Source organism: Crocodylus porosus, unplaced genomic scaffold, assembly GCF_001723895.1.
Source record: "Crocodylus porosus isolate Cpor-Errol unplaced genomic scaffold, CroPor_comp1, whole genome shotgun sequence".
In the NCBI taxonomy this organism is placed as follows: Eukaryota; Metazoa; Chordata; order Crocodylia; family Crocodylidae; genus Crocodylus; species Crocodylus porosus.
Window position 1 is genome coordinate 51,435,424 of NW_017728947.1, and position 5,816 is coordinate 51,441,239.

General features: G+C 46.3%; 1 protein-coding gene across 3 annotated transcripts in view; it reads left to right on the forward strand.

Annotated features, from left to right (window-relative positions):
- The window catches only part of RBM25 (RNA binding motif protein 25), a 46,272-nt gene that overhangs the window by 4,121 nt on the left and 36,335 nt on the right, over positions 1-5,816 (forward strand). The gene's annotated exons all lie outside the window — the stretch shown is intronic.

Genomic DNA, 5,816 nt, shown 5'->3' on the forward strand with positions numbered 1-5,816 from the left:
TGAACAGGTTCAGGTCCTGTAGCCTGTCCTCATAGGGCCTGGCCTGCTGCCCCCTGACCTTGCGAGTGGCCCTCCTCTGGACCCTCTCCATGTTATCCACATCCCTTTTGAAGTGCGGTGCCCACAACTGGACACAGTACTCCAGCTGTGGCCTGACCAGTGTCGCATAGAGGGGGAGCCTTGGATCCACTTGAGATGCATCTTTGGATGCATGACAAGGTATGGTTGCCTTCCTGACCGCATCCCCACACCGTTGGCCTGTGTTCATTTTGGCATCAATAATGATGATTCTAAGATCCTTTTCAGCCTCTGCGCTGACGAGAAGGGAGTTTCCCAGCCTGTAGGTATGGTGCTGGTTCTTCTTCCCCAGGTGCAGTACCTTGCATTTTTCAGTGTTGAAACCCATCCTATTTTCATCCGCCCACCCCTGTAACCTGTTCAGGTCCAATTGCAGCCTATTCCTCCCTTCTAGCATGCCCACTTTTCCCCACATCTTAGGGTTGTCTGTGAATTTGAACAGGGTGCTTTAGACCACCTTGTCCAAATTGCTGATGAAGACGTTGAACAGTGCGGGCCCCAGGACCAAGCCCTGCGGAACCCCACTACCTGCTTTTCTCCAGGTTGAAAATGACCCGTTCACCACCACTCCTGGGTGTGGCTCTCCAGCCAACTAGTGACCCATTTGACTGTGTAGGTGTCGACGCCACAGTCCCCTAGTTTTTTAATGGGAATGGGGTGACAGACAGTGTCGAAGACCATCCTAAAGTCCAGAAAGACTACATCTGCTGCTACGCCTGTGTCTAAGGATTTTGTGACCTGGCCATAAAAGGCCACCAGGTTGGTCTGACAGGACTTGCCTCTAATGAACCCGTGTTGGTTGCCTCCAAGCGTAATCTCCCCTGCTGGCCCCTCGTGGACATGCACCAGGAAAACTCTCTCAAAAAGCTTACCCAGGATTGAGACAAGACTGACTGGCCTATAGTTTTCTGGGTCCTCCTTCCTCTCTCTTTTTTGAAAATGGGAGCCACGCTGGCCCTTTTCCAGTCCTCTGGCACCATGCCAGAGCACCATGAGTGCTTGTAAAGCCATGCCGGGGGTCCCGCTATTACCTCTGCTGATTCCCTCAGCACTCTGGGGTGGAGATCTTCGGGACCTGCTGATTTAAATACGTCCAGTCCCTCCAGAAGTTCCCTGACTAAGTCCTCACTGACCCTAGGCCTGGGTGCATCGCCCCTGGGACCTGTGGGGGTCCCGGTGGTGAGAGGGGAGGGGTGACCCGGTCCCTGCTCAGAAAAGTGGAGGCAAAGAAATTGTTAAATAGGTTAGCTTTGCTGTCTGCTGCGACAACCAGATTTCCTAGCATGTCCTGCAGAAGCCCCCATTACCTGGTACCTTCTTTTTACCCCCTGTGTATTTAAAAAAAGGACTTCTTGTTGACCTTGCTCCAGGTAGCTAGTCCTAGTTCCATCTCCGCCTTGGCCTTCCTGACTGCCCCCCTACACCCCTGAGTAACTGAGGCATAGTCCTCCATGGTGATGGCCCCTCCCTTCCATCGGGTGTATGCCTTCTTTTTAGCTAGGAGACTTCCCGTACACTTTTGGTGAGCCATGGGGGCTTTTGTGCCCTCTTGCCCCCTTTGATCTGCATTGGGATTACCTTGCTTTGGGCTTAGAGGATCATCTCCTTAAGGAACAACCACTCTTCCTGCACACCCGACTCCCCTCCCCTCTGGGACCTCAGTGGCTCCCTGACTGTTCTCCTTACCTCATTGAAATTCGCTCTCTTGAAGTCCAGGGCTGCTGCTTTGCTGCAGGCCTTTGCCACCTTGCGCTGGATGGTGAATTCCAGCAAGTGATGATCACTGTCGCCCAGGTGGTCAAGCACCCGCAGCCCCCTCATCAGGTCGTTGCCCATGGCCAGGACCAGATCCAGCAAGGCATTTCCCCTGGTGGGGCTGTGCACCTCCTGGATTAGATGGAGGTCCTGTATCTCAGCTAGGAACCTATGTGAGCGGTCAGACCTAGCTGACTGTTCTTCCTAGCCGATGTCTGAAAAGTTCAGGTCACCCATGATGACTATGTCCTTTGACCTAACTACCTCTGTGAGCTGACTTAAGAATTCCTGGTCTAGCTCTTTCCCCTTGGTTGGGTGGTCTGTAGTTAGACCCCCACCGTTAAGTCCCTTTCCCCTCAACTGCCTGGTATTCTAACCCAGAGCACTTCAGTGTGCCCCTCCTCTGACCCAGTGCCACTCATTGAGGATGTGTATTCCTCCTTGATGTAGAGCCCCACATCCCCACCTCCTCCCTGTCTCATCCCTCCTGTACAGCCTATGGCCCTTGATAGTCACCACCTAGTTGTGCGTTGGGTCCCACCACGTTTTGGTGAGCCCCATTATGTCTGGGTTGGTGTTATCTAGCAGGAGGGTGAGTTCCTCCTGCTTGTTCCTCATACTATGAGCATTAGTGTAGAGGCACTTGAGGCCTCCTCAAGAGGCATGCACTGGCCCTCTAATCTCAGTACTACCCAGTTAAGCAACAGGGGCCTGGGTATTTGTTCTGCTTGTCATCGGTCTAGGCTGGGCTGTTCTTGTGGATGATGCTTGATTTAGTGGTCCAAGGCTTCTTCTGCCCTCATCTTCCCCTTTCCCCAATGAGCCTAGTATCTTCACAAGTATTAGAAACGTCTTTTTTTTTTTTTTTATGAAAGCTTAAATTAGTGAGTTGTGTAAAACCTGCAAATAGCCCCGTATTTCACTTATTTCTGACCAAGAGATTAAAAGACTTAGACCAGGAGCCAGCTCATCAAAATGTTTGGCTGGAGTTCCAAAAACACCTGAACCTCAACTTATAAGATATTGGCGTTTTCAGAGGCGGATGGCAAGGGAGCTGTCAGGGGCCTAATTCTTGTTGTAACAGTGCAGCTGTGGCCCCTTCCCTGGTGTCTGTCCCAAGATGCACGTGCCAAGCAAAATGGATTCATGTATCATGTTCTGGCACGCATGCCGGGGGTTGCCGACTCCTGACTTGGACCCTTTCTGTCACTTAGGGACTTTATTACTCTGGAGGACTAAAGGTTATTCCATTGGATGCTAGATTTTTATTTTATTTTGATGAAAGCTAAAAGACAGCTGTGCAGCACTGGCTTAGCTCATTGATGTTCAGTCTATGGCCGATGGGCCACATTGAGACCCCATAGTGACTGGATGCAGCCTGCAGCATGGGGGTTAGTGGCGTAGTGTCCCCCTGACAGGCAGTTGCCTCCCTTTCCCTTGCTTTCAGCTTTCCCTTCCCTTCCCCAGGGGAAGGGAATCCTCCACCAGGATCACAAACACTCTGCCTGAAGCTCTGCTACCTAGTTCATTTGGAAAAACTGGATGTGCTGCTGTTTTATCCCAAAGCTATCTTTAGCAATCCAGAGGATGATCCTTTGTTTAGATCTCCTGTATCATGGGGGTGGGCAGAACTGGGTTCAAGTACATTTTGAAGAATCATTTCCTTTCCTGGGACCCTGTGAAGTGCTTAGTTAGGACAGGGAATTGGCTCTTGGTAGAGAAAAGTGCAAACCAAAACTATAGGTGGACAAGGAAATCTTGTTCTCTCCAGTTGTTCATTTCCATTCCCATTGCAGCTGATACACATATAGTTGAAAGAAAAATTTAAACTTTGCTGATTCAAGTAAAGTATGTATGGCAAAATATCTTTAATCTTAGAAGCTTAATGGGATGAGAAACTACAAGAGGCAACTCATGGGGAATGGGAAGTACATCTAGTAGAATGTTAAAAAAATAGGTTTTTTTTGTGATGGGTGGTATATAAAAATATAACATTCCTCTTTGCTACTTGGTTATCCTACCACTTAAGGTTCTAATATCACAGAAACCTTTGTGGCCTCTTGTTGGAAAAAGTTGGGTGTCCTCTCAGGGCCATTTAAGCAATGCTGTCAACCAGGGATGTGGGTTTTCCAGGAAACTTGGAATGGGAAATAGTGTGATCTGTTAGCATATTTATTTGACCTTATATTTAGTAAACATAACTAAAAAAGTACCCCCCATGTTAATTTTATGTCTCAATAGCCACAAGTATTTGAACTGAAATATTTGATTAGGAAAAAATTAAATACAACACACTTAATGTGGTTTAAATATTATATTCAAACAAACTCAAAGCTTTATGTGGAAAGATTATTTTTATTGGAATACTTGTAGAAATGTAAAGACAATACACAATAACATGTACTTCCCTTACATTGTTTGTTTAAATTTATGAAAAAAAACAAAGGCACTGAAAACTGTTGACCCACTAATTTTAGCACACCCAAAGAACAGTGCATGGTATGCTGTGATTGTCAACTTATCTACTTCAGTAGAGTTTAACACTCTTCCACTGAGGTCATGGCAGCACCTCCAGTTTCATTGTTACTATCTGTAGAATCACTTGCACTACCTATTAGTTCCATTTCAGAATCAGATTTGAGGCAAATCTGATTCAGGATAGTTTTACCAATGAGCAAGGGCAACTTATTGTCACACTGCATCTTCTTCAATAATTGTGCTTCTAACTGCTCCAGAAGCAAGAGATTTTGAGAAATACAAACAAGCTTAGCCATGCGTTCATTTGTTAGTCTGTTTCTCGTTTTTGTCTTGATTGAGCTGAAAGCCTTCCAGTTCCATTCACAAGAAGCTGCTGTTGGTGGAATGCTTGGGATCCTTAGAGCAATCCTGGACAGCAGTTGAGTGTTACAGTATCTCTTTCACCATGTGAGAGGAGGCATCCTCTGCTGCCTATCAAATGATGTCTTTGCTTCAAAGTTTTTCTTTTCTGCAGTACTTGGCAATGTCTGTAATCACTGCTATTTTGTGGCTGGTGGGGAGATTCTTAGCTGCTTCCATAATAATATCGAGAGCAGTAGATAATTCATCTTCTGATAAATGTTGTCCTCTGTGTTGAGGCTCCAAATGATTTGCTGCCAGATGAACTGGATAAGAGCAAAAGTCAGCTCTCTTAGTAAACATTTGTTTTACTGCTACTTCTTTGGATAGAGGTGGAGGCAGCAAAAGCTCAATTAGATTTTTCACTCAGTTGTCTGACTATCTCTGAAATATTTGAAAGGCTTGGTGCATCTCCTTCAAGTTTATTGATAGCCACTGAAACTGGTAGTAGCAAATTGAATACTCCTTGAACCCAGAACACATCATTGTTGAGAATCTGCTTCCACGTGTTCAGGGGAATAATCTGGGATGATGTGTCATCTATTGAAGCACACTGCAAATAGTTCTTTGTGGGCAGCAAACTATGTAAACACTTTGTAGCCAAGCCCCATCTAGTTTCTCCTGGCAATAAAAGTGCACTTTCCTTCTCCTGCTTCTCTTTCCGTAACAATTACAACTTTGAAACTGCCAAGCTTGCTTAATATCGTATTGACATCCATTCATTGTTACTGATGAATTTTATGAAACAATGAATTTTTAGAAATGGAAAATTTCCCATGGAAAAAATAAAGCACTGGGAATTTTTCCGCCCTACATCCCTGCTGTCAGTTTGACCTGTTGTTAATTCTCCAACTTAAACACAGTTAATTGGCCTCCTTAAATGCTATGAACTGAACTTAAAAAGCTTCCCCCCAGTCCTTTTCTGTATATATTACTACTAGCTAATTGCCCATCAGGGATGATGGATTTCAGGGAGTGTTTACATGGCCTCCCTTTGCCACCCACTTACCCTTTTGGGCCGCCCATGTAAAGACTCCTGCCTCCTCCTTCAGCACAGAGGCTCTTCCCCCCCCCACCCCTGCCTCCACCTTGCAGCAGCATTTGAG